The following is a 27,866-nucleotide window of genomic DNA, read 5'->3' as shown; positions in this document are numbered from 1 at the left end:
TGAAACGACTCCAAAACAAATACAGCCCCTGAAAGTCTATGCTTCCCTGGTTTTGAGCCCTCCACGCTGCCGCTCTTCATGTACATCATGTGAGCCAAAAGCATGTCGAGTCAATCCAGTGCTTGTGGGATCATTCCATTCTCTTACATATTTACTGCCGACAAATTATTTCAACAATGTCTTAATTGCTTTAGGTCAGCAAAACCAAGCAGATGTTGATTACTCTGCACTTTATTACTGGAAGGGAGACTGCAGCCACTGATGTCACAAGCAAAACTCGCTCTGTCTTCAAGGAAGACGGGCCTGCCTCTAAGTAACTGAATTCACATCTTGAGTTCCCCGAAACCCTTCAAAGCGAAACATAAGACCCTGTGCAGAGCTGTAATTCATAAGACCACCATCCTCAACACATGAAATCATGATAAGTCCAAAATTCCTTGGAATGATGGCAATGAGCTGCAAAACAGATTTGATAACACAGACAAAAACAAATTACGCGTTATTTTCTGCAAGGTGTAAAGACAAGCATCAATTGGGAGCTTTTTTTCCCTCATTTTCTCTATAATTAAACATCACCACTGTGCAGATCTGCTACACCAGCACTGCAAAGGAACAGACCCATTTTTGGAGCAGCAAGATTCATCTTGGTAACAACGGATAAATTCAGAAATTCCAAGCTTAAGTTCTGCTTCCATAAAAGTTCAAACAAATGAATTACACTATGGAAAGAAAGGTTAAGCTTCTGAGAATTACAAGGTTTTTAAGGTTCTTTAGGATCCTAAAGGATTGGTCATGTTTATTACTGCTTACTTAAAAAAAACCCAGCACGGCTCAAGCTCTTATTTAGAAAATGCAAATTTCACATGTAACTCCAAACAATAACAGTATCACGTCTTGCTAAACTGAACTGGGAATTAGTATTTGAAGACTTGCATCACACCTTAAAACATCTACTCCTTTCTTTTCTTTTTTCTTTTCTCTTTTTAATTAAAACTAATGCCAGGATCCTGCAGCATATAATTTCCTGCCTTGTGGAAATCCTTCTAATCAGGATATATGGAATGGTTGTCCCCTTTAACCAGGCTGTTTTGCAACACACGCAATGCAGAAGGGAGTGCTATCATAACACTTCAATAGTTAAGTGACTTTATGAGAAAAATACTTCCAAATGTTTCCTAAAACCTTCCAAACCGCACCAAAGAACATTATCGTAATATTATGTTTCCCTATGGCCTCCAATATTTAAGCTTGCTATTCTCGAAATGATACTTGGATGAAAAATATGAGTTTATGTAATGCGTAAACTGTTCCTAAAAGCAAAGTTGCCTTTAGAATTACTCTGTATAGATGTCAGATATTTTACATTTTCAATAGCCGTTCTGTATTAATTGAACAAATAGTATTTGTATTTTAGTGCTTTGGGTTGCACGTGAAGAGTCTCTCTTTTAAAACCAGTCACTGTGTGATCTTATTCACGGCAAATACTGAAAACAATAAGTGTCCTGAATGATTACATATCAAGTTATGCATAATAGATATCCATACTTCTTGCACAGTATACCTAATCTATATAAACTGTAGAGCATATATCAATAACATATTCCAGTGAATCCAGCATCAAAGAGTTCGTTTATAGTAGGTTTTCATTTGACTCAGGGTTGTAATGTTCTGTGCAAGCATAAGCTAACCATTTCAGTCATTTTGCCAGCAAGCTGCTTTTTGGCAGATTATTGGCAGAACATATTGGCAACAAACTCGTGCAACTAAGCCCTTCTTATAACTTACAGGTAAATAATGATTTTAATAAATTTATGTAAAATGTTCCACTTGCTCACATCTGGTTTTGATCATTCACTCAAATGCCCAAATGCAAGCTAGTGTGTGCTGCTCAGGAAAGCACTATGACTCTATGAACATATATTTCACCTTAATTATTTAACACTTTCTCAGGTACCCCACGAAGCAAATAATCAACGAAGCCCACTTTCACTGGGAGGTTTAGCCGAAGTAAACTTTATCTGAAATGCTGAAGAAATTAATTAAAAATAATAATTTTATGCACATCAAAATCTAAACCACATTTTGTTAGGAGTACATTCACGTAATAAGAAAAACACAGGACTGTCGCACACTTACACCATCCACAGGACATTTAAATCATAAGGTCCAGCCCATTTGTCTCCAGCCATGAGGACCACTCACCAATACAAGGACTCCACGTGAAAACATGCTACTGTATGATATATTTTTACACCTTTGCTGTACCAGAACTGAAGCTTAAGTCAAGACAATATCAACACAGATGAGCATGAATATTACTGCATTAAAAAAATAAGCCTGTGGGGATGCAGGGAGCCCAACCCCAACAGTTCAACCCAACGCCTTACACCTACAACCCTAAAAACTGTTCACGTGGAGACACCTCAAGTGATCGTGGAAATGAGTGCTCACAGAATGGTACTCACAGGTCTCTACTGAGAAAGGTCTGTGGTGGAAGAAAGGCTGGTACATAAGAATTCAGTGGCAAATGAGAAAACCAAAATAGAAGAACTTAATTAAGGCAAAGAATTCAATACCCAAGCCACCATATTGGATGGTGGTACCCCTACCTGCCATTCTCTTTCTACTCATAACAAATGCCAGCTGAGCCCATGCTCCATGGGTCCTCCAGTACTGAGTGTCAGAAAGCAATGCCTTCTGGCTCTGGAATATCATTGCAATTAAGGGAAGCAATGTACTTTAAAGGGTTTTACACAGTGAATGTACATGTCTATTCTGCTCGTGAATACATTTCAGAGTTTGGTTTCGTAGTTATTTCACACGGGGCACAATTATTAAGCATTAGATTTTAGTTGTGTTCAACACAGCTTAGCATTTACTTGCAATTTCTTAACATTTATTCACTTACGGGAGTGAACACTTCAGAATTTTGTAAGGCTTTGCAACATGGTTAAAGCCTGGTCAATTCTCACTGAGATATATGGGGCTTGCTGGTGAAACTCTCTGTTCCTATAGCAGACTTGCCTTTAATTAGATCTGCTTCAAGGATGCAGTATCCTTCCAGCACGTTATAAACCTAAGGGCATATATTTGTATTGTTTAAAGGCAGGAAATTCTGTGAACTGAAATGAGAACATATCCCTTTTGCCTTTACGGACTTTTGTTATTTTCTCTTCCTTCTGGGGCTTTGGAAACAAAAACAGTGAAAGCTGAAAGTTTGAACAATAGCAAATTACTTTCAAGGAAAAAAAGGGAAAAAAAAGAGTAAAATACAAAGTATATTTTTATGGCTTAACTCATAGACTTTGTATATATGTAAATTGGTCATATCCAGGCAACAGCAAATACTATTTGCAGTAGGCCCTTAGACTGCAATAGGATCAGACTGGTTTCACCATAAAAGACCATGCCTTTGCTGTTTTAGTTCATTATTATTCCTTTACTACCTGGTATTAACTTATACCCCACCAACTTCATGACAGAACAGATTAGTTTCATGGTAACCACAGAACTAGGGCAACCATATTTTTATTGTAAGCAGAAAAACGAATAGTCTCTGTAATTCTTTTACTTTGACTACTCCTCCAAAGAGTCCCACATCACTCCTTGAATTGATGCAAAAGTCTGGTCTGGAAGCACAGAATTCTGGGACCTCATAGAGTGCTCAGACACGTGAAATGAGAACTGCTGAGATGAACAGAGACTTGTGTTCCACTGAAATGAAGAGCTGGCTTTTTGACAGAGCAGCAAACTTTGTCACAGCTCACGTGTGGCAACCTCAACTGCAGTGACAGTGAGAGCCTAAGCACTTACCCAGCACTTACATAGAGGTTTTCCTCACAAGCGGCGTACAATGAGCTGACTGCTTCTATCTAATAAGCTTAATAGCTAAATATAAATTACAGTGGGATGCAAGGCCTTAGAGAGACATTCGACACCCAAGATATTGCTTGGCTACTGGGTCTCTTCTAGCTTGTGTCCACACACGCTAATCCCTCTTCCTGGACAGCAGCAATTATAACACTGGTGAAAGGCAGGACTTCAGTTTATTTGCTTTCATTTGGCACAGAGCTTCATGCCCATCTCATCCACTCTTGGAGGTCACAACTGAAGCTGGGATCGCAACGAAACACCATCAATCATCACAATAAACACAACTCAGCTGTTTCTGTGCACTCAAGGCCTATGGTGGAGAACAATCTTATTAAGGGATTTGAAAGAAGTAGCTTCGCTTTAAATAAGTGCTCACAATAATGACTCCTAAAGAAACGCTACCGATCAACCCTGGGGAACAATTAGCTAAGAGTTATTCATGCTGATCTGTAGGTTATCTGTCTTGTAGATCTTTGCATAATAGCAAAGCAGACCTACAATTATCAGCTACCAGCTACAACACTTCTACAGTCTCTCCTGTAGAGGTGGGCAATGAAGACAAAAGCTTGTTTCCCACCTCAGACATCAGAAATGGAAACTGCGGATGGAGAAAGCAGGGTTATGAAATCCAGCACCTATCTTTACCTCAACTGCCCCAGTTTTAATTTAATCCTTTTTACAGTCTCTCTAGTCAGCGCCATCCCATTGAATGTACTTGCCCCGGTGGTCAAGGGACAAACTATAGTGTACTTTGAAAGGCAGCAGCACACAAACACGTATCAGCCACTCATTTACTGGTCCTGCTTACCTTATTTTTAGATCTTCTGCAAATGTAATTAAAGGCACTTAGGAGAAAAATCATAGCTAAGTTCACGAACTACACACAAAAAAATGATCGAGATACCTTTTCTTACCAGTCATGGCAAATTAGAAGGCCCAACTAATAGAAGCAGATGCACTGGCTGCTAAGTTGTAGTTGCAGACAGAATTTTTTCTGCTAACATCAAAAGAACAAGGTGTTTGTATAAATAGCCTTTTATTTTGATCCTATTATTCTATATGAGCTAGAGGAGAGATCAAAGGAAAAAGTACCCAGGTTTCACTATTAACACTTAACATAACTCCAGTCAGAAAATCCTTTCCAGATTGCTAGTGCAATTTAAAGCACAGCACATTTTTGTTGTTCGGTTGGAAAATATACCTGAAGGCACTGTTTTGATTCCCTGAGCACCTTTTTCATTGTGGAAAATTGCTTCTGATATATGTATTTCCAGTTATTTTCTTTCTTTCTTTTAATGACAGCAACCCCCAGAATCCCCAGGTTTGGGAACTACACTGTTTTGAGTCCTACGTGCTGTCAGTGGGAGACAAAGCTGCCCTGTACTGGTGACAGCGTATTAGAGACCACATGCAGCAGGCAGGAAATTCAAATACAGAAGCTCGGTGCAGTCCCTGCCAGTGGCAGCTCCACTGAAAGCAAAGCATACCAGCTTCAATTGAGTATGTAAACAAACCTAATGGGCCTTTAAAATATGTAAAGGTTCCTCTTGATAGCTGGCAAGAACAAACGCGTTTGAAGATTTTGTATTGCTTACTGTGATATTATCCAGGACTAGTGCTATTAATTAATAGTTCTATTGCCCCTCTTAGAACCCACTGACATTAAGCAAAGAAAAAATAACTATATACTGTATTTCTTACCGTGTCGAAGTACAGTAACAAATATTAATATTAAGCCTTTTGTTGAACGTAAGTTTCTCATTGATGTTTGAGTAACTTATGGTAATTCAGAATATCACTTCAAGTCAATTCCCTTAACCCAGAGTGAGCATCAAAATCTGCTAACAAACAGGTACAGCTTTGTGGACTGCGCTTGGAACAATCAGTAATCTAGCAGTCATTTAGAGATAAAAATAAATAAATAAAAGAGGGCATATGTCCTTCTTCCCTGCCTTCCCCCCCCCCTCCCCTTCCCAGTTGCTATTAAAACATTCATGTTCCAAAGTTGTTCCAAAGTTTATTGTAAATGCCAAAAAGTGGGCACCGATCCCACAAGAGCTGGCTCGGTTATGGCCCACCATCTTGAACATATTCATTTTATCCAACTCAGTGCCAGGAGATTTTTTTTGTCTTTCTTTTTTTTTTACTTAACTTTTCTCTAATAGCAGTAGATTGCGCACACACGAACAGATAGCAAGCCACGATTCTGGGAACTTGCACAGTGAATGCTAAACACATGCAGGTGAGCTGTGGCCTAAAGTGAGCATTACAATTATGGGTTAAATGAGACAAAATGTTTCATGCACAGTCAGAATACGTTCGTATTACACATAGCAGCCAGCTGGCTATAAATCCAAGAAGTAAGCTGGAAATCTTTGCAGTTTAAATGGATGAATACAGATATAAATGGAAGAACAGCGGTTTGTCACCGTATGAATGGCTTTTAACTGAAAAGAGTGGATTGCTTTTGCGATGGTTTTCCGAAAGAGTAACCTTGTTGAGACGAAATTAAGAATAAGTGCGATGATTGGGATGTTCCACACATTTATGCTTTCTATTCTGCTTCGAGACACAGAAGTCTCATCCTGCGCCTCTGAACAATCACAACGTGGCTTTAGATACAGGTGCTCTTAGTGAAAAGGGACACCAGTTCTTTAATAACACCTCTGCAGCTGATGAGCTGTAAGCAGGACTACTCCATTAATTTATTTCAGATTCAAATTACCACGAGCTGAGCTGAAAGAGGCTCTGAACCATTTTTCTTGCCATACTTCCAGCTCTAAGTGAAGCAGACTACAGCCTTCCGCATCCTAGATGTATGAATCACTGAATCTACAGCCATGCTCCTCGCTGCACAAGACCTACTGTGATGCTGCTAAACCAGCACCTTCCTATCAAGCCCAAAGGATATGAGAGGTGCGTCTGAAGCATTCTTTTGCAGGCACCAAAAACAGCCCTAAAAGTTTTCACAAATGGATGGACCTGAAAGATTTCCTGAAGCACTCCAGGCTCCTACATGTCTCCAGGCTCCTACCTGCCTACAGTGTCTGTAGTTTCTCCATCTGAAGCAGACCTAATTCCCACCTGAACCCAACAGCAAGTTCCTCTTACCAAGCATAGTATATCAGCTACACTTTAAAGCTATAAAGGACCTCGGTATGGGTGAACTATACTTACATTCACTTATATGTTACACATACATAACATACATACAAAGAAGTTTTTAAAAATCTTTAAGATTGGATGTGAGCTCATAGTTTTGATGTACTCACAGTTGACAGAAGGGGTAGATGGAAACTGTAGGAAGGCTGATAACTTTCCTCCTATGTCTCTGAAGTGATTGACTGGGAACTGAGGAGGAAAGAACAAAGATTTGCTGTTCTTTACAGTCACGCAATGAAAGTGTAGGTTAAATACAGGAAGTATTTGCAGATTTCAGATATTCTGGAGACCTTTGTTGCTTTTTCCTTGCATTGAGATTTAATCTCAGCCCCAGCAAAGAGCTGGGCTTTCAAGTTCTACCATCCTCCACTTAGACAGAACCCTACCCTCTTTGACACATGCCAAAGTGGACTTGAGATACAGATTTTAACTTCAGCTTTCTAACCCTTGTGTTCCATATCAAACACGTCATAATCATGACCTTTAAGTACAAAAAGCATCTAGAGATTTTTATTTTATAAATAAATCTCATATAAAATATGTATATAGCTCTAACTCACTAAAATGTATCATTAATACCCACTATAATATTATAGAATGCCTTTCAAACCAGAGGTTGGCCTTCTCACTACAATTCTGAACAAGCAATGTTTCTGCTTCTTTAGCATCAATCAAGCTTTAATTTTGATCATTTGCCTGAATTCTTAAAATAAGCAAGTTTTTTATAGAACCAACTTCTGGAAAAAATACCATCTTCAGTTTGAGGATAATCAACTATTCTACTCTAGCTGGCCCTCATCTGCAGAGCGTATCATCACGTACATATGGACTGGAAGACAAATCCAAGAGGCGTTCTACCACTACTCACATGAATAAGAAGTGTGAACACCCTTAACATTTTATTTTCGTTATGCTGCTGCATTACCTTTGGTTTTCAGAAACATTTCTGTACAAATATCAGCATTTCACCTTGCACATCTTTTCATACATCACCCAGAACTTTTTTTCCTTTCCTCTCCAAATCAAAAGTTCCCTTATACTTCATTCACACTGCACGTTCATTTTGTTACGCTCTTCCATATCATCATACAGAAAGCATCGTCTGAACTGATGATCATTTTCCTACCACGGTGGATAAAAATTGGGGCTAAGAATGCTCAGCACATTATAGAAGGGCTTAACAGCACAACGGGTAACTCTAATATCAGATTTGCCAACATCAGCAATATCTGGCACTGCAGACCTTACTGAGTAAGATCAGGAAAATACCTGGCCATAAGACATTCAGAAGCATCATATACAAAAACATTGCTAGGGAAACTTCCAGTTCTCACACAAGCATTCAGATAATTTTGATGGGTCATCTGTACCATTAGGTGCTTTCTGGAAATACCTTCCTCCTTTGCCTTTATTTTTCTTTGTGAAGAAAACAGGAGATGAAACTATCACCAGAAAGTAACGAAAAGTGCACATTAACCTTTAAGTACGTCGGGTTTTGGTAAACAGTGAGATCACTGGAAATCTTATCTTCTGCATATGAATTAGAGGAGGGTAATGGGACTGAGCAAAAAGTCACAGGCTACTTTCATCAATACATGCCTTTTATGTAAAATAGGCTGTTAATTTAAAACTAGTTTTCAGTGTCTCTTAAGAGGCAATCACGTTAAAATTAATCAAAGTGCTGTGCAGCTGTTTAAATGGGAGATGGGCACCTCCAGATATTCAGAAAACTCCCTGGGGCAGATGCTCTGAGGCCAAAGGCTTTGCATCCCAGAGTCCATCCCTACCACAGGATGATGTCTGCACGGTGGGTGAGGACCCACAGCGCTGCTCACCTTGTGGCCAGACAGCAAGTGGTACATGAGGTTCCCTGGCTGATATCACTTAGCACTGGCAGCAATGGGCCTGACTAGATAGCAGGAAGACACTGGGACCACAGGAAGGCACTGGGGCAACGGACAGGGTGCCGTGTGAGTCCCAGGGACTTCGATAAGGCTTGACATGAAGGCAGATGAGAGCCCACAGGACCTCTGGATGAAAAGAAGACCCAGTGTTAACATGATCAACTTAAATCAGGGCTATGAGGTTGAAATCACTGCACAGGGTCAAACAAGGCAGTATGAACCAGGGAGGCTGGGCACAGCATTAAGCCCCTGCATTAAGCTACAGCCCCCCAAATTCAGCTTCTCCTTAAAATATTCCTTCACTTGTTCAATGCCCAGGAATGACTGACTAAAAAGATAAACCCCGTAGGAATAAAGCAGTGATATATATCAAAGGTGAAATTGGTAATTATTTTGTACCAGAAGTCTGAAAACACCTTCCATCAGCACATACAGAAGAGGTCTGTATTTATCTACAAATGCATTTCCTTAACATTCTGTGATTGATTTCCTTCAGCGAGAATAACCAACTTACAATTTTCAGCATTTACCAGGACCTTATTTCATGAATTTGTATGAAAGGCAGAAAAGTATAAATGTTTAAAAGCAGCCAGGAATACACGCAACGCAGCCTTTGTGGAAATAGTGCAATTATGTTTAAAATACCAAACGCTCAAATTACTTCTGACGTTTGGTCTGAGTTGCTTTAGAATTTGCACCTACGACCAATAAAAAATAGTGGTTCTGAAGGAGACGGATTATTTCCTTTGCAATATGTTACCACAGAGCAGTTATTCTCTCTTTCTACCAGATCTGACAGCCATTCAAACACACGGGTTTTGCTGCACACTCAACTAGAAATATGATCTCTTCTTGGAAACTCCTCTCCAAAACATTTTCTTCTGTCAATTCTCAGTAAGTGCATACAATAACAAGCGTGACTATTGAACTTTTAAAGTATCAATGTTCAGTCATCTTCCTGAGTTTACATATTGCAGCTGCAGGGCTCAAATCAGGAATAAGATTCTGAAGGACCGTGATCTCTTCCCACAGTTTAGATGCTTATCATCATCTTTCTGTGGTAATTAACTGGCACTGCTTTCTCCTCCTCCATTTCCAAAGGGATGATTCACAGGCTCGGTCTTCCAGGAACCAACCACTTCAGCTATTCTCTGCACTTCCTTCAAACTCTTCCTCACCAGCAGCCAGCCCCCTGCTTGACCCTACCTTTAATAAATGGACGACTGGAGAGTCTCAGCTAAAATGCGTGTTGTGCCTTCTGAGAAAAGGGTGACTAAGTGACACCTAAAACCCAGAATTGCACCACTGAGCTTTCCAAACCATCCTGCAGCCACGGCAGCCTGCAAGCTGGTTTCAGAGTCACTGCTGAAGGTGAAACTGCCAGATTTCTTCACTTTGTTATACAACAATCATGTACATGGTATTCTAGCACTCTGCTCTGAGCCATACACAGGATATTAATCACAGTGCAGGTACAAACTAGATCAGCAACCCAGCAGCTCACTCAAAACGAGAAACAACTCAGCAGCACTCATTCTTCTTCACCCACCTGCTTGCTTGGACCTCTTCTCCCACTGGTTAGCAGGCCAGTTTGGCCACTCACACTAAATAAAGTTACGTGTGTGCATTTACTACCTCCTTCAAGATAACCTCTTCTTCAAACATGTTCTTACAAGAAAGAGAGCATTTTATAATGCTATCTACCTGAATTTGCAGGTCTATATGGCTCACATTCTCTCACAAAATCCCTCCCTGATCCTTTCTGCTGCAGTTTTCTCCTGTGAGCCCTCTCATGAAGCACAAAGCCTTGTAAGACCTGGCCTCAACTGCCGCTAAACCATCCAGCACCATCTCCATGGGCCCACATTTTCAGATAACGGTAGAATTATTTTTGCTGTCTTCATTTCCCAGAAAGATCGCCTTGAGATGTTCAACTTTCCCCTGATCATCCAACCAGATAAGAAGCAGCGTTTAATTTTGTTATACATGCATCGGATGGTCAAATGAAGCGAACCTTAACAAGTAAGGTTTGGGGGAAAAAAAAACATACCCACAAACACCCAGTTTTTGTATTAGAAGCAGAAAAAGGAGGCTGAAGAAAATGTCAACCTCTCAGCAGGCACTGAGCATCTTAACAGAGAAAAAGCAAAATCAGAAAGTCAGTGATAAACTCTATCATCACTCCAGGAGAAATACAGAACAGAGCTTCATATGATCTCAGCTGCTGACCGAGGGTCACAGCGGGACACAGAAAGAAGCAACAGATGACCGGGATGGCTATTTCAAAAGGTCTGCAGTTCTCCAGTGCTAAATTTATACTCAGATGCTTAGAGCGAAAAGTGTAACAACTAACTTCCTCAGTTGAAAACGTCAGGGGGAAAAAAAAAAGCAACCAACAAATGAAAATCTTGACTCTGAGAGTGAACAGGAATATCGAATCCTCTGAGTCAGCAGCCAAATGAAAAGGGCTGAAACACAACCCAGGGAAAAAGCAGACAGTCCTCCAAACTGAGAAAAACACCTCGGATTACTTTCTTTCTAATTTCTGTTTCTTGTTTGAAGGTGCTTGTCTTCAACCCGACCTGTGAGATAGGAGCCCTTACAGAACACACTGCAACGGGTGCAGATAACATAGGCTTCAAAATTGCCTTCTGCCAAACAGCTACACGAAGACCAGCCCACCCCCTGAAATACTGAACACGCTGCTCAGACACATCATTCATTGCTTCCACACAGCTGCATTACATCGTGCTGGTGTAAAAGCATCACCTACCGAGAACCTGCAACACAACCCTTTTGCAAGCACCCGTCCCTCAGAGCAGACCAAGCACTGCGCTCACACTGCTGCCCTGCTGCTGTCACTGCTGGCATCTTCCTTACAGGTGTCATACAAAGGAAACAGCTATTCTCAATGTAACCATCCTTCAGAAGAGTCAAACTGGTTATTTCAGAAGCTCGGACTTTACCTGTGTGTATCTACACATGCACACGCATGGGAGATGTTCTGAGAAGGAAATTCCTGTAGCAACTACAACTTCCAGCCTTAGCATTTGCAGACCCTCACACAAAACTTGGCTGTTTGCTGTTTTCTAACAAGGTAGTTATTAAGCATTTAAGCTAACTTTCCTCCTGTGTGCTAAAGTCATTTGAAAACAGAAGCAAAAACAACCCCACCACACAGCTGCGTCACCAGTTAGATGTGGTAAAACACCAACACTGCAGATGCACAGGACCGACTGCAAGAAAAAGGTTTACTCAGTAAACAACACAGCTGAGATCCCAAAGTTTTTTGCTCTGTTCTTTCATAAATGGCAGCAGGAGCTCCTGGCTGTGCATTGCTCTCAAATGGCCTCAGTGCCACCGGTCAGCAACCCTGGCCTAATGGCTAAGCCAGATGCAGGAAGCCTCAACTCTCTTATTTTCCAATGAATGCTTTATTTTGCAGCCCCTTCACCTCTCAGTGCAAAAGAGCTGGTTATTTTGCCCTGTCGCTGATCTACTCCGTGGCTTCCTCACCGTGCTGCAGCTCAAGCAATGGCAACATTAACCAAATCCCTCCCTCTCTAAAGACATTTCTCCTAGGTACAGTGCTTGCAAAGAACAACAGAAACTGCTACTTTTCAGATGTGGGCAATGCAGTCCTTACCCAAAGTAGTTCCAAAATTCCCTGCCATTAGTTATCCATTACAATTCAGAACCTGTGTCTAACTTGGAAATTCAGACTTTAGCGCATTTTACTCTGAGTTTTATAGTACACTAAACTGTTTAATTGCTTTCTACAGGAAGTAATGCAGAATTATTTGTAGATTCGGTAATGGAACCAGCGAGCCAATGATCTTCCACTTCTGAAGTTCTCCAGCTATCCTGAAATAATAAAAATACATCAAGACAGAAGCGAGAAAGCAAGTGGACAGTTCTGTACAGCTTCTCAGTAATAAACAGTACAAGTGCGATACTTCACCAGAATGTTCAAAAAGTAAATTGAATGGCAGCATGATTGCAGTCGTTCCAGTTATGTTAATTAGGCTGAATTCATGGTTCATTGATGCTGCAATTATGCTGCAAAGAAATGCTGCAAGCATGCTATCTCATCCCACCGCAGCCTGCTGAGTATGCTGCCATTATTCTTCTTATGGCAAAAAGACTTTCTGAAGAGATACCACGGAGGAGCCACGTTTATATTCACTCCACACAGTTTACAAAGGTGCAATTAGACAACTGCATTTGGACACTTCCTTCTTTCACAGACTTAATAGGAAAAATAGCTCTCCAAATTCACTGGCAATTTTTTAAGCATGCTTTACTTTGCCAATTTGCATACTAAGCATACAGATTATAAGCCTTATTAGCCCCATTTCAAACACAGGGTAAGCAGAAGAGGTGAAGAGAACTGCCCAAAGTTATGTACTTCATCAGGGGAAGGAGAAGCCAAATGTCTCCTTCCCTTCTCTTATGGACATCTCCTCCCTGACCACTGTGAACTGGATGTAATAACACACAACGCACACATCACCCAAATGCAAAACCACCTACTGTGAAAGATGCTTTAATCAAGAGAGGTTTGCTTTCAGTGTTTTTCCCTTTGACCAAATGATGACTTTACGATCAAACCATCAACAACAAATTAACCTGATGATCAAACTTAATTTTAACTCAAAGCATATTTACATCTACACGCTTGCATTGAAGCAAGTGCTCTATTTTCATTCTGGGGACTTTATTAACTATTGTTAAATGTTCAGTTCCTAGTAACTAACATTTTGTTACATCTACCTACAGATGCCCAAAAATAATGAATATCAGAGTTTATTTCATATTTTTAATATCAATTTTGAAATTAAGATTCTTTGCTAAACTATTATATTGCTATATTTAGTGCAGGAAAACCTAATGCAATACTTAGTTCGGCAGTATCAGACTTCCAACATGGCTGTTTCTTCACTCTCCAAGAATTTTTTGGTAAGTGAAGCCTTTGTTGCTTGTTCCCTGGCAATTATAGGTGAAGAAAGCCTTCACAGTACCAAAGGAACGCATAAATAAACCACAGCAGGACTAAAGCGGAATACTTAAACTTGTGCTCCCTGGTCCTTTATATTGACATGCACTTTCCTCAGTGGCCACAGCGTGCCATTCTGTGAAATAAAGGACAACTGGGCATTACAGTCTCAAATCACTGGAAGAAGAAACACGATGAGCTTCACATGTTGGCCTGCAATGAGAGAGGAAATGAGCTAACGTGGCAGCAACTCATTCTCTAAGTGGGCAAGGTGTTAGATGCACCTTCAGCAGAAGTTCTCAACGCTTTTCAGCTTTTACTGGGCTCAAAAGACATGGACGGGGAAGATAATCTTTCAGGCAAGAAGCCAGTCTGCTTTCTAAAGAATTACTCTGCCTTAAAAGCCAGACTTCTCATGAAATGCATTTTCTAATGCATTTATTCTTCAAAAACATGACGGGGAATCAAGTGCCCGAACAGAAGCCAGCCCAATGCATACCAGCAAAAGAACTAAGAAACCTACCAGCCGAAGTTCCAGGCCCACAAGTGACTCAGAAGTTGAAATGTCATTAAAGACAATGGTGCTTTTTAAAAATGTAGGCAGATCTTTATAATATTTGATACTAGCCACTTCAAAGTTGGCTCACCGAACTCTGGGATGATTGAGTTTCCCTAACACAATTACAGTGGTAATGGAGCTGGATTGAAAGCTAGGTTCAGCTTTCAAACAATCTCCCCAAAATAGTTGCAGATGATGCGGATTTTGGCTTTCTGATCCTCAGGTGACACAAGTATGAAGACTGCTGGTGAGATGCATTAGAGAAGGAAGGCAGTACTCTGACTGGGATAAAAACATCTTTTCCACAGATGAGTGGACATCCATAACAATTTAATCTAATGAGACATCCAGCTTACATGCCCATTTAAGAATGGTAATGGTCTGGCACATTTGTTCCTCGATGCTTCCTTCAACAACTAACCCGGTTACTTCGCATTTTTCACTAATATTATCTCAAGTCTTTCCCAGATTAAACCTACCAGCAGTATTCACTCACACCACAGCTTCAATTAATACCCAGCCTGAGTCTTAACACGAGGAATTTACTCATCGACTTCGCCTTGGATCTGGCTTTTATAATGAGTTTTGTAATGCTCTCAAGATGAGGAACCAAAACCACGGTGACACTACAACCAGTCTCTATATAAATAGAGGTCTGAAAGCACATCAGCAATAACAGAAATATTTAACAGACATTAAATAGTGTCAATTTGAGAAATAATTTGTACTTTATGCACATAGAACTCTCTGTGTTCAGGTATGCAATTAGCCCACTGGTTCTGGCTTGCAATCCCTGCTTTCTGCTTCAAGAGGAGTTTAACTGCAGCACAGAAGATGATGTCAAGTCAACTGGACAGGCACACACGTGCTCCAAAAGTCTTATTATTATTCTTACTTGAAAAGCACTACCACGGACAGGAGGAAAACTAAATATTAAATATGCCATTAACAAAAAAATATATTTCAAATCAATGAAGCATGACAAGACACAAGTACACCACTTCTCAACTTCTTTTTGCTAATGTACACTGAGGAGACAGGGAGGCAATAAATGACCGAGGTTTGTATGCAGGACATAAAGAACCAGATGAACTTAGAAACAGCTCAAGTCTTAAAAGCATCTCAGAACTCTGATGAAAATTAGCAAAGCCTATGGTATGAGTTCATCACTGAATTCACACCAACCTGTGCCTCTGCTTAGAAAACAGTAGAAGTTAGAAAACTGCACCAAGTTTTACTAAGAATTCATCAATTTCTTCTAACGTCACGCTCACCAAATCTGCTCTCAAACTTAAAACAGCTATTTTATTATCTCTGATACATAAAGCAATACGGCGATATTACGAAATATTGTGAAAGCTGCCTATTTGCTTCATTAAAAGAAAACAATCTAATGCTTAATCAATGCCTCCTGTCCACCAACTGAAAAAGTGACACAATGGATAAAAATCCACACTTTTAAATTCACTAAGTAGGCAAGAATCGCTCTTAACAATCCAGTCTAACAGGCTGTCATGACTGGTCTTCTCTATGTGCTCATCTCTATGTGCTCAGGACAAGCACGGACTGGGCCACAATGGAAGAGGTCCGACTATCAGCATCCCCTGAGTTCAGGGCAGCACGATTGACAACATATCCTTACCTACCGTACTGGTTCTCCCTTGACAACACAAAGAATGATTCCTCTATTACCTGCAGTGATTTATTGAAAAGCCTTTTAAAACGCCGTGCGTTCCATGAGCTAGACTGAAGGAAGATGGTCAGTGGAGGAGATTACATCTTAAAAGCACAGATCATCCATTACCGACAGCTTTTATATCCCACACTTGAAAAAATAAAGTCCTCGTCTACATATGTATCCATAATACGTTTGAAATACGTACAGCAAATATAAAGACCGAGGGTTCAAACCCTCACTTTATCAGCTCCGCAGCCCAATTTGGTGATCAACTAAACCTACAGTACATTTTCATCAAGTGCTGCAAATCAGCAAAATATTAAATGAATCTTGAAAAAATGATTATGAATCCACAGTTCTGTTTGACTGTATAATTCTATTTAAGATTAAAATTACTATCATAAAAAGGCCACTTTCTGAATGTAATTCCACAAAAACATCATCACAAAAGCTTTTACTGCTATTTATGTCAGAATGTATTTTAAACAGTTCTAATCATTTACCTTTGTGGACACTTAATTAAAATTACAAAACCAATTTTAATCTGTAGTCCAATTAATATGCAAATATATGCAAATGTGGTAAATCAAGGTGGTGATTAAGTTAAGGACACTCTATTTCATGTCTGCTTTAAGTGTGAAAACAAACAATCTTTTTTGTAATTGTACTGATGGATTGTGATGTTTATAGGGTTAGTATGGGGTACAAATGTTTATGCATCAACATTATGCCAAAACAAAGATTTTATACTCTGGAGTGATTTAGCATCCAGCATACATTCAGATGTAACAAAGTCATTTTGCAGTCATCTTGTGAATTAGAATAAGGTCAAAGCAAAGTTAAATTTCTATGTCATCCATTTGTATGGCTATTTAAAATTCAACAATCACTTTCTGATGTGTTAGGTAAGAGCCAAGAAGTCTCAAGAATGGCATATTATCACCCTTTATCATTTAGTGTTCATAATACACTGGTTTATCTTTGATACCATTACAGAAATAGTTCTCCCATTAAGGTGCAAAGATATTCATCCTTTTTAACCCTTTCTCTTCCGCCAATTTGGATTTTACAACTTGCAGACAACATTTCTCTACAGCCACGCTCTGCACTCACCCAGTACTGGTAAAGCTCCCATCGGTGCCCATTTCTGCAGTCACTTCTCACCTTCCTCCCCAGCTGCTGGCTCATGGAGGTGGATGCTGCTTCCACATCCCTGCAGTAAAGCCAATAATCTGTTGCTCCTCGAAGGAACAAATCTGAATTCCTTTGACTCACGCTGCTCCACTTGGGGCATCTCTACTCCTGGCCTTAAGCAGCTGATATCCTCAGCCAAGAAAATAATCATATTGGAATACGCAGCATTTAATTTTACAGCTTATTTGAGATGTGCTTGGGAGCTCGGGAAGCAGCATAGCTTTCCCTTTGCCTCATATTCTCAGAAGGAACCAAAGCAGTTTCGAAACAAGTTTTGTGCAGAAGGGCTGCATTCCTCTATCATCATGCAGTGCTCCCCAAGTATAAAACCAAGGCAGCTCTCCTCTCACGATGCAGTTTCTTTCATAACTGAGGAAACGTTCATCAGACATCACACACACATTACAGAACAGGAAAAACAGATTGTTTAAAGTTGTTCTCACTAAAAGTGATTTGTTTTTCTTTTTCTCTTTTATTTTGAACCTTATTTCCAGAACAGTTTATGAGATTAAGACAGGATATTAATAGAACATTTTTTACTTCGAGTACTTTATGTGTCTGGCATTGCTATTTTTTTTACCACAAGATATCAGAGTTGGAAATTCAGCTGAATTCAGTAAAGCTGCTTTTAAAAACACATTCTGGCTTGACTGTATCGGGCTCCTAATGAACGCAAAATAGTTGAAAATGATTTTAAATGTTCTAGCAGTTTTAACAAGGAAAATGGACACGAGCTACGTTTGCAGTCACTGACTTTATAAACTTGTGTGGTGTGTGCACTGCTCACCTCAGATTATAGGCAGTCATTAGGTCTCTGTAATGAGCAGGACCGACTCACTGAGGTGTCACCAGACTTAATGAGGCACAATACAATTCACCTGGCACAGGTTCCACAATGACATTTCAGTATGTGGTTTCTGGCTAAAAACAACCCTGATTTCCTTCAGCCCTTAAGTGGATTCTTGAGAAAAAACCACTCTTTGCAGATACGGTCACAATCTGCAATAGGAACTAGAAGGAGCTGAATGATTGCTATAGCCTGCTCCACCTCCAACTGCTCTGCTATGTCATCACTATGTCATTCGTGGCTGGTTTCCATCATTTCCTTCTCTGCTTTCAAAAAGGAAAGTATACACATTTTCAAACAAAAGCAGCCAGTGTAGCTGGGAGTCACGGATGAGTTTTGGCTCTGTAGGCTCTTAGGGCACTGAGTTTGTGCCTTGAACAAAACCATCGCTGCACATGTAAGGATATGAAAGTTGGGCACTGCAGAAGCTGAGATACATACTCAACATGCATGACAAGTTACCTGCACTGCTTCCAGAGACACCTGCAGCTCATCCTAGGATCTGAATTGAAACCTACAGGTACAAAATATGCCAGCAGAGTTCACAGAGCTGCTGAAGCATCAGCGGCAGCTTATTTTTAGTGGGAGATAGAAAGGGATGCTCTGTATCAACCATCATCACAGGTTGAATTTGTTGTAACTGACTGCACTAATACAATAGCAATGCCAACACAGACTGAAACTTAATCCCTCTGAAGACACGGAAGCTTCTTTTTTCAAACCTGTACCACTGAAGGACAGTCTTACTACTGAGTATCCAAGATGTTTCTCTTTAGCTGTTCTTTCCATTTTCACTATTTGTATCTTCTTAAATCAATTACACTGTAAATAGGCCATTACTCCTGATCACTCTATGAGTATTATCAACTGAAATTCTCATAAACCAGTTTTCATGTACTTAGCTATGAAATGCTCTTCTTGGGATGAAGCACGCAGAACTTTACATGCATATTTAAAAACTCAGGCACCATTTCAGTACAAGAACAGAGTGGGATTCCACCTTCAAGTGCAGTTCCAGAGGTAAATCACACAACAGAGCAGAAGAAAATCAAAAGAAATAAAGCATTATCTCATTTAGCAACAGAAACCGGAATGCTCCACAGCAAAACAAATATATATTTAAAAGCAGACCTCAAAGCACCACTTCTACACAGCTTACATTTAAAACTCCAATCTGTAAATGGTCAAAGTTGTATTTTAAAAGTTAAAGGTGCATGCAAAACAAATCACAAATCAACCAAGGGATTTTTTTCCTCCTTTTCTATAATGTATAGCATGCTTGCATCATGCTTCTCCACATTAGAAATTCAGGTCTTGTCTGTCCTAGGAGACGGCACGGCGACTGGAGAACTGGAGTGAAATGATCACATCATCACAAGGAAAAAGAATGTGAAAACTGAGCATCTGAGTGCAAAACTGCTCTTTGGGTGGGGTTTCCATTGTTTTTTACTTTATTAACCAATGCTGATCCTTGCCAGCTACTAAACAAGAGCAAGTGAGACGAAAAGGTTTCTGTGCCTTTGTCTCGATTACCCTTTGCAGCACAGAGCAAAAGAAGTAAATGAATTATGCTTTTACACACATTGGTCTTCAGTGTGTGTTTGGGGGAGAGTATCCTAAACACGTTACGATCTTTAAGATTCCAAAAAGCAGGAAAAACAAAATAGTGAAGAAACAGGTACTGCCAAAAGCCAAAAAAACACTGTAAAAGTTTCTGTTATGCCCTATAGGGCAGCAGAAACGCAAACCTTGTGCAAAAATAAATGATTTCTTATTTTAAGATAATGCTCTCAAGTCCTCTTTTGTGTCTCAGATACAATCCTCCTCTAAGTTACAACTAAGTGCCTTGAAAGAAGATCCCCATTTGCCTACCATTTAATAGTGATTCCAATGACTAGGTTTCTTGAGTTTCTGACCCCCTGCGTTTTATGATTTAAACTGTATTTAAACCACTAAACCACTTTGACTCTTATCAACCCTTTAATTACCCATTCGTCCTACTTGCCATTCACTAAAGCTAAGTTTCAGCACTACTTCTGCAACCACGCCGTATGCCTGTCAATCACAACATTTTCTTTGAAATTAACTTGGAAAAAAAGCCACATCCTTGATAATTCCTGTGGTGCTGGAGATGCTGATATATGGCACTGCAAAAAAACAGACAGAAATCTGCAGTTTTTAAGGCGATGGATATCCCTCAATTCAACCAACAGCACTAGAAGCAGAGAAGGGACTCTCGATGATGTAAATTACTGCAGCTGACTTCCACACAACTGCAGCACTGTAATGCAGCAGAAGGCTTCATCCATGGGCCATCAGGCATGGCTGATCAAACAAGCCATTGAGAAGCGTTGATCCCATTGCTTTTTGAGCCAGACTCAGTTACAGGGAATATTAAAATCATAACTTTTCAGGGGGGAAAAAAATGTTATCTTAGCTGCATTAAAATAAGCAGGAAAAATAACTCTGCATTAAGCTCAATTTTACACCTTTCCCTTGGTTGCAGGATTTATGGCATAGGTGCTACCCAGCTCAGCTAATTCCAAGCTGCCACCATCCAAGTCAATGAAGTGGAGATGCTATCAGAGTCTGATGCTTACCTTATAGAATTAAAGAGTCCATGTCAGAGTTAAATCACTTGAGTCACTTCGTTTTCTTTTACGACGTTGTGCTGGAGAGGGCATTATTACTGATGTCTTTAAAAGTAAAAGGAAATCCTTGCAGGACACAGAAGTGCCCAAACACAAGCCTTTATCTGAAGATTAAATACAGCTACAACTTGAAGAGAGAGAATCGATCATTAATGTGTGGGAATGCTGATTGGAATATAAGCTAATTGGAAGGTAGCTATGATGGGATGTCCTGCCAATAAACCTGCCCAGAGAAACAGAATTGGCTTTGGCACTGGCTCCATTCTTTTGAATAAGCTGAGAAGAAGCCCAGACACCAGAGGTTGTTTGGGACCTCCTCCTATAACAGAGAGACCCTAATTAGCAAAAAGGGCTCAACAGACTTTAAGGGTATCTCAGAAATTCAATCTTTGGCTCGGTATGCTCCAGAAGCAAGCTGTGCTGGAAGATCTGATTACTGACACATAAAAGAATTGAGCACACTGGGTTCCTGCAAGCTCCAGAAATATGGGCTTGGGCATACACATGTAAAGGATTGCTGTTCAATCCTTCGCATCAAATCAGCCACACATTTTTACTCCATTTGAAGACATGGTTTCATAGTTTGGTCCTTTGGGTCTTGAGAACTTTGCTTGCTGTGTCTCCAAGGCACTGTGCAGTAACCTCAGAGAAGCCGAGATCTCAAGGCTTCATGAAGACCAACGCCTGGTTACACGTGGGACATCTGCTGCCCTGAGAGGGGCAGGAAGGGAAATGCCACAGGTAGTAAATATAGCTTTTAGGGTTTCTCCAACCAAACATAATGGGTGAGCACCTGCATAGCACCATATTGATTTATTATGCCTTTAGCTAGGGCTCTATGAGAGCCCTAGAAGACTCATTAATGAGTTAAATTTGGCCGCTAACATTTTTTTAATGTATTTCACCTCTCTACAATCAACCAAAGAATGCACTACTAGAGCACAAAATTAGAAATGAGCGGCTTCTAGCCTATGTCAATTCTTAATGAGCATGTTTAAACTCAAAGTGCACCTGGATGCCATTTAAAAGAAGGCAGGGCATGAGATGACAACCAAGAAAGCTGTCATGGGAAGTCCCGATGCACAAAATATAATCCCCCCATTCCACCTAATCATGGTGTACAGTGAAGATGTAAAGAAACATCAAAATTAACACGGGAAAAGTCATGACAGCAACCACTTCACATGAAATTAAACATGTATATGGTACAAACCCCTCTTTTGCTGAGCACGAAAACACACCGTAGGTAAGTGGCTGAAACCCACACAAGTTCAGTAAGACTCTTTCCACAACACCAGCAGCAATTCTACCATTATACCATGCATTAGAATACATGTGGTAAGGGCTGTATTTCCGGCTGCACACAAACAATTGATAACAACGCAACCAATTGTTCCCAATAACTCGTCTTCTGTCTTGTTCTTTTTGCTACCCTGCAGTAGTTCCATTCTCTGCAATACATTCTATTCCTCCACAGCAATTCCTACCACTCAGAAGGCTGAGATTTAAAAATAACATTTAAACAACGCCGAGGACAGCAACTACAAGGTGCCCACGAGAGAAATATTTAGGTGCCTGCTAAATATACTTAGCAAAGTCAACAATGGAGTTTTATTTGGCAATCCTACCTTTTAAAGCTATAGGCTCAATTAGGCCAAAAAGGAAGATGCTGTGTGTTCCTGCAAGTCTCTTACTGCATTCATTTATTGTTCAGTTCACAGTCTCTGAATACAACACAATCCTCCGACGGAGTCAGCTTTCATAATTCAGTAGTACAAAGTCTGCAAACACATGTAACCTAGATCCATATTTCACAGTGACAGCATATGATAGCAGAATGTGAAGTATTAATGCTAGTGTCACTACAGTCCTACACTCTACTGCACTTTAAGAGAAAGCAGCTGCTGAGATGAAATGTGTGCCAACTGTCTGAAGACAGAAACATAAGAAACATTCCTTCTGTTACAAAGGGAGAGACACACACAAACAGACTTTCTTTTAGACTCAACAAGCACAAAGTTTCTTACTTTTGCCTTTTACGTTTCTATTTCAGCTGGGCTCGCTCAGGGAAGCAGCAGTGACTGGATGCAGCATCCCAGAGCAATACATCACCATCCATCACCTGGCGGGGCACAGTGCCCGCCAAGCTGGGAGAGATGCTTTGGGGCTTACAGCAAACTATCCCCCCCACACCCCTGCCAGCATCCCCCATGCAACCCATCGCCATGCAGTACATGGCATGAGCCTCCCGCTCAGCTAAGGACAATCTGAACTGCATTCTGCTATGAAACAAGAAGGAGCAAGGTGTGCTTTTCGAGCTGACCCTCCCATAAGGCTGGGCGAGATGCCTGCCCTGCCAGCACGAATGGCACACGGGAGCTCCCAGTGCTGTGCAGCACCGTCCCCTGACCTCACTGAAACGCTCGGCTGTAATTCACTTTGAAACTAGCACAACCTCATTGACCCCCTTATCAAACCATTTACTGTGCGTTTACGGACCGGACAATGAAATAGAGGAGGTAAGGTATTAATAGTGACACTATTTGGCAAACTCATCGAGCAGTTCATTCAAAAGGCAATTTTAAAATTGAATGAAGAGGTTTGACTAGGCAATAAAAGCAGCCACAATGCCAGTGAGCAGTACTTAGGAGGAAAGCCTCTAATTATCCTATTTATAAATCAACAGCAATTTTACTGATGACTTCTTCTCAAACTTGATTAAAATAACCTCCAAAAAAATTAAAAAATAATCAGATCACATTTGTTTTATTAAATTACAATTTAAAAGTACTATCGATTCTCTTCATAAATGAAAATGATAAAAACTTGAGGACAAGAACAAGACAACATTTTTTAAGAGAAACATTTGTACAACACTCGGCAACATAATTATAGTGCTGCCCTTGGGGAAGGGGATTTTATTTTATAATGAGAATGTTTACACTGTTATGGGGTTCAATCTATCTGGGAGGGAAGGTTAAACTTCTTTCCATTAAAGACAGCCTTATAATGAAAAGCTCTGAAAGGAGAATGGAGTCTAATATAGTAGATGTAATGGCCTATTAAATGATTCACACACGCAAAATGAATCAAATTCATTGTATCTTACTGCTCTTTTATGACAAAATTGTTGAAAAAATAAAACTATTGTCAAGATAATTGCATATTCCATATACTGTATTACTGTAACTACTATTCTTATTGGGTGACCCACAGTCTATATTTTAGGTACGTTAATAGGACATTACATTTTAAATACTTTATAGTATCGGAATGTTGCACAAAAATCCACTTTCACTCTGGAGGCAGAAATCAATTTAGACTTAAAGTCATGCTGCAATTCTGCATCATTCTTTTTCAATTAAGTTTTTTTGCATACATTCTTTATGATGTCATTTCTACATTCCTGCAACAGATGTTTGTTTATATCCCAATTTACTAAAATGCTGCCGTCCTAGTTCCTGCTATTTTCAACCTAACCTCTACAACTAGCTTATGTTTCCAACACACAGTACTATAAATGTTTTCTTAAACTTGTCCCCTCCATCTACTGCTAAGAATTACCAACTCTGATCATTACACAACAGTGAACGCTGCTGTTAAGGGAGGCTGACTGTACTGAAACGAAAGGAAGCAAAAGAAGTCTTGATGCGTGCCTGAAAATACATGCATCAGCTGATCAAAAATAAGACAACTTTGGGGTTTTGCAGGAACGATTAAGAAAGGTGTTTGCTTTGTCAATACTTGATTTTGCACGAGGTCTACACTGCCATAATCCAGCAGAAGAACACTCTCTAGTAGTAAAACGGCTTGCTAAGGATGCAGTCCTGCACATTTACACATGGAATGCTCCTCAGGTGCTATCTCAATGCAGGTGAAAGCTTACATTAGAACTTGCAATATGAAAATAAGAGTATCTGGAGTACCTTTAACAAACGAATGAGAGACACAGTCAGTTTTGGCCAGCAGGTTCACACGTCTGGACCAACATCCCACACCTGGGCTAACAGCAAAAGATAAGACTTCAGGTTCAAAAGGCACAAAGGTCAAGTCTATATCAGCCTTTGCAGGTATACTGAGAACTCTGGAGTCCTAAGCAACCTCAAACAATTTCACATGAAAAATAAGCCAGGATTTCTAAAGTCTCCAGATGCCATTCAATGGACTCAAGGAAGCGCAGTCTTGCAGAATGAGGTGTTCATACTTTACTGAATAAATTCAGGGACTGCAGGACATAAGTATTTGAAGGCTCCTACGCTTCTTTTAAGCTTTAAGACCCCTCTGTCAGTATTAAAAATACGCCAGTGTTTTTTATTATTTATGATACAGGAGGGGAGGGGAACTGAATGCAACCACGAGAGCATGAGTTGCATACAAGGGGCCAAGGCACAAGCCACTGCCTTGCACCATCTTCCTGGAGAACAGCTCGTCAGGGTGAGAAACCCAAACGCTCTGATCTACAACGGGCTACAGAAACCAGCTTATTTTAAACACATTGACCTCCTAGACTACCTATGCTTGTTGGAATTTTTATGTAGTTTTAAACTAGTCTAAATTCGCACGTAATTCTATTTCTTAAGACTTTTAACTGAAAACTGCAGCAAGAAACATCAATTCAGACCTATTTAAATTACAGGAAGTTAGGCAGGGATTTTTCACTTTCAAGTTCCTCTTATTAAAATTCCAAACACCAAAAACCTTCCCAAGCTTATGATCTCAAGTGAGATTTGTTTCTCCTGCAGTCCACTCCCTCTTCCAGAAGGCAAACCCCAGTTTCTAAGTCCCAGTCTCCTGCTATTAAACGTGACTGCAACAGACCAAACCAATCTTACACATTCCACTGAAGTGTCAAGAAAGTGAGAAATTAGAAAAGCAGTAGAATAGATAGCAATTCATTTACCTTGCTTATAAGTAGGATACATTGTCAAGGATAAAGTTTTACCCATGAACAACATTCTTTTCCATTAAGACATAACCACACACAAATATGCAATAGATACGGGTATGGAAAAACTACCAATGTAGAAGGTAGTAAACCAAAGTAAGTTATCAGTGTTTCTGTATCTGGAAACATAAATGAAGAATGATAAGGATTACTGAGGCAACAATCACATTATTTTCCTAAGGAGGAGAAGTAGAGACTACAGCAGGAGGACTGAGAAACAGCTCAATAGTCTGGGAACAAGCAGTAAAGAAATCAGCCCATTAGACAAACAGATTCTTAATTTACCCATGAAGGAGCCACTCAGAGATAATTTCTAGTGGCAATCAAAGGTAGACAAGGTGGATTTTATTCAGAAGATGCTCAACAAAAGATGCTGCAACATGAAGTACACTGCTCAGGGTAAAACAGTGCCAATAATATACATTATCCAGCAGATGCTTTACAATTCGGTCCTTTAGGACTGTGCATATGTGGAATGAACATTCATTCAACAAACACTATCAGTTAAAGTTATCAAACCAACCATGCGTTTTCTCCTTCCCCTGGTATCTGTTTCCAGAGCAGGCTTTCTCCGTTTTACTAAGATGGGATTAGCTGTACTTCAGACATTATTGCTCCATTGGCACAAAACGGACACGCCACGCTTTTTTCATGGTTGCCCATAGGTATGTGCTTTATAGGAAGCCCTCTGCCAATCACTGCAATTGAGTACCTGCACCCACCTAACCACTGCTCAGCAGAAGATCAGGTTCTCTAAACGAAGAGAAGCATCATTCCAGTTCCCCCAGGGAAAGGTTTAAAGAGACACAAATGAGCAAAAAAGAGCTTGGACCTCTGAGGCCAATCACGTGCCCAAGTCAAGTTTCACGTCCTCACAAAGCTCTCCATCACTGCAAGGCAGTCTCCCAGTTAACAAGTGCTTTTGAAATTTCAACCTAGCTAATGCTTTCCAAACGCCATTTTTTCTCGAGAAAAATCCATTTGTTTTCTTTATAGTAGGCTTTTTAAAAGGGAGTCATAACTGATGGATTACAACATGTTCCTACCTTTTCAATCTGAATTTCATAAGAATAAAATAAACCACAAATGAAAGTGCTTGTACCAGGCACGTTGAACCTTTCTTCTTCTATTAGCATATCAGTCTGCAATCATAACTAGATCAATAGCGAAGATATCTGCTTAAAAGAGCACCATGCTTTCTTTTGTCAGAAATTCATTACTTTTTATTAGGGTCATTGCTTGAAAACTTCAAAACACCATATGGACCTAATTGTGGTTTATTTTGGCAAAAAGGAAGACACTGTAGAACAATTGAGGCATTACATTCTACAATTCCATTACTTTCATCCCTCTCAGTTTTATTACTGTGTCATTAAAGGCAACTTGAGTGAGCGAAGAATTATAGTGTCATGTGTACAGGCTAGTAGATTAATAACAAAACACACTCAAGTTTAAAGGTATCTAACAGCTGTTTTCATTATTTTGTGTAAATACGCTTGAAGCATATCTATCTGATTAGTGGATAGAGTGCTCTTCTCTGTCACATGCCATGGGCACTGCTATGTGCAAGTAATCAAAGTGCTCAGAAAATGAGTTTACATTGTTCACTGCTGAAATACACAAATGTCAGAAAGTGACTGCGCATCAAAGCTTAGGCAAATCATCTGCTGCAAACAAACAGACTCCAATGCACATTTCAGCTTTAAACATTCCTCTGCAGCACAATGAGTGAACAGGACTTATTGCTAGCCAAAATGAAGTGATGCTCGTGGAATAATAAGTTGCTAACGTATAGATGCATAAACAAGCTCCGCATTGAGCACCTTGGAGAAGAGCTCAGCTACTTTCCGAAAATAAGATGTTTGAATGCTACAAACACTTGGCAACTTTACGGATATCATACAAGGTAGCAATGGGCAACACTTATATGTATTTGCTGCCATCGTTGGATTACAATTTTTGTTCAGCTTGTTTACCAGGAATCCTGACAGATACTCCTTCCTTTTACTGGCAACAAAAGGAACACACTTTAGGCACCCTAAAAGGGTCAAACCCTC

The 27,866-nt window shown here is 40.0% G+C and overlaps 1 protein-coding gene across 21 annotated transcripts in view; it reads right to left on the bottom strand.

Moving 5' to 3' along the window:
* GTDC1 (glycosyltransferase like domain containing 1) overlaps positions 1-27,866 on the bottom strand; it is a 156,302-nt gene that overhangs the window by 39,429 nt on the left and 89,007 nt on the right. The window contains exon 2 of one of the 21 annotated variants that reach the window (XM_015869285.1): positions 7,146-7,224. The exons of the other annotated variants lie outside the window; for them this stretch is intronic. The gene's annotated coding sequence lies outside the window, so the exon portion shown is untranslated. The remainder of the gene's footprint in view (positions 1-7,145; positions 7,225-27,866) is intronic. 21 annotated transcript variants of the gene reach the window in all.

The sequence above is a fragment of the Coturnix japonica genome, chromosome 7, assembly GCF_001577835.2.
Source record: "Coturnix japonica isolate 7356 chromosome 7, Coturnix japonica 2.1, whole genome shotgun sequence".
In the NCBI taxonomy this organism is placed as follows: domain Eukaryota; kingdom Metazoa; phylum Chordata; class Aves; order Galliformes; family Phasianidae; genus Coturnix; species Coturnix japonica.
The sequence above is the reverse complement of the archived record's forward strand: the minus strand, read 5'-3'. Positions and strand labels throughout refer to the sequence as shown.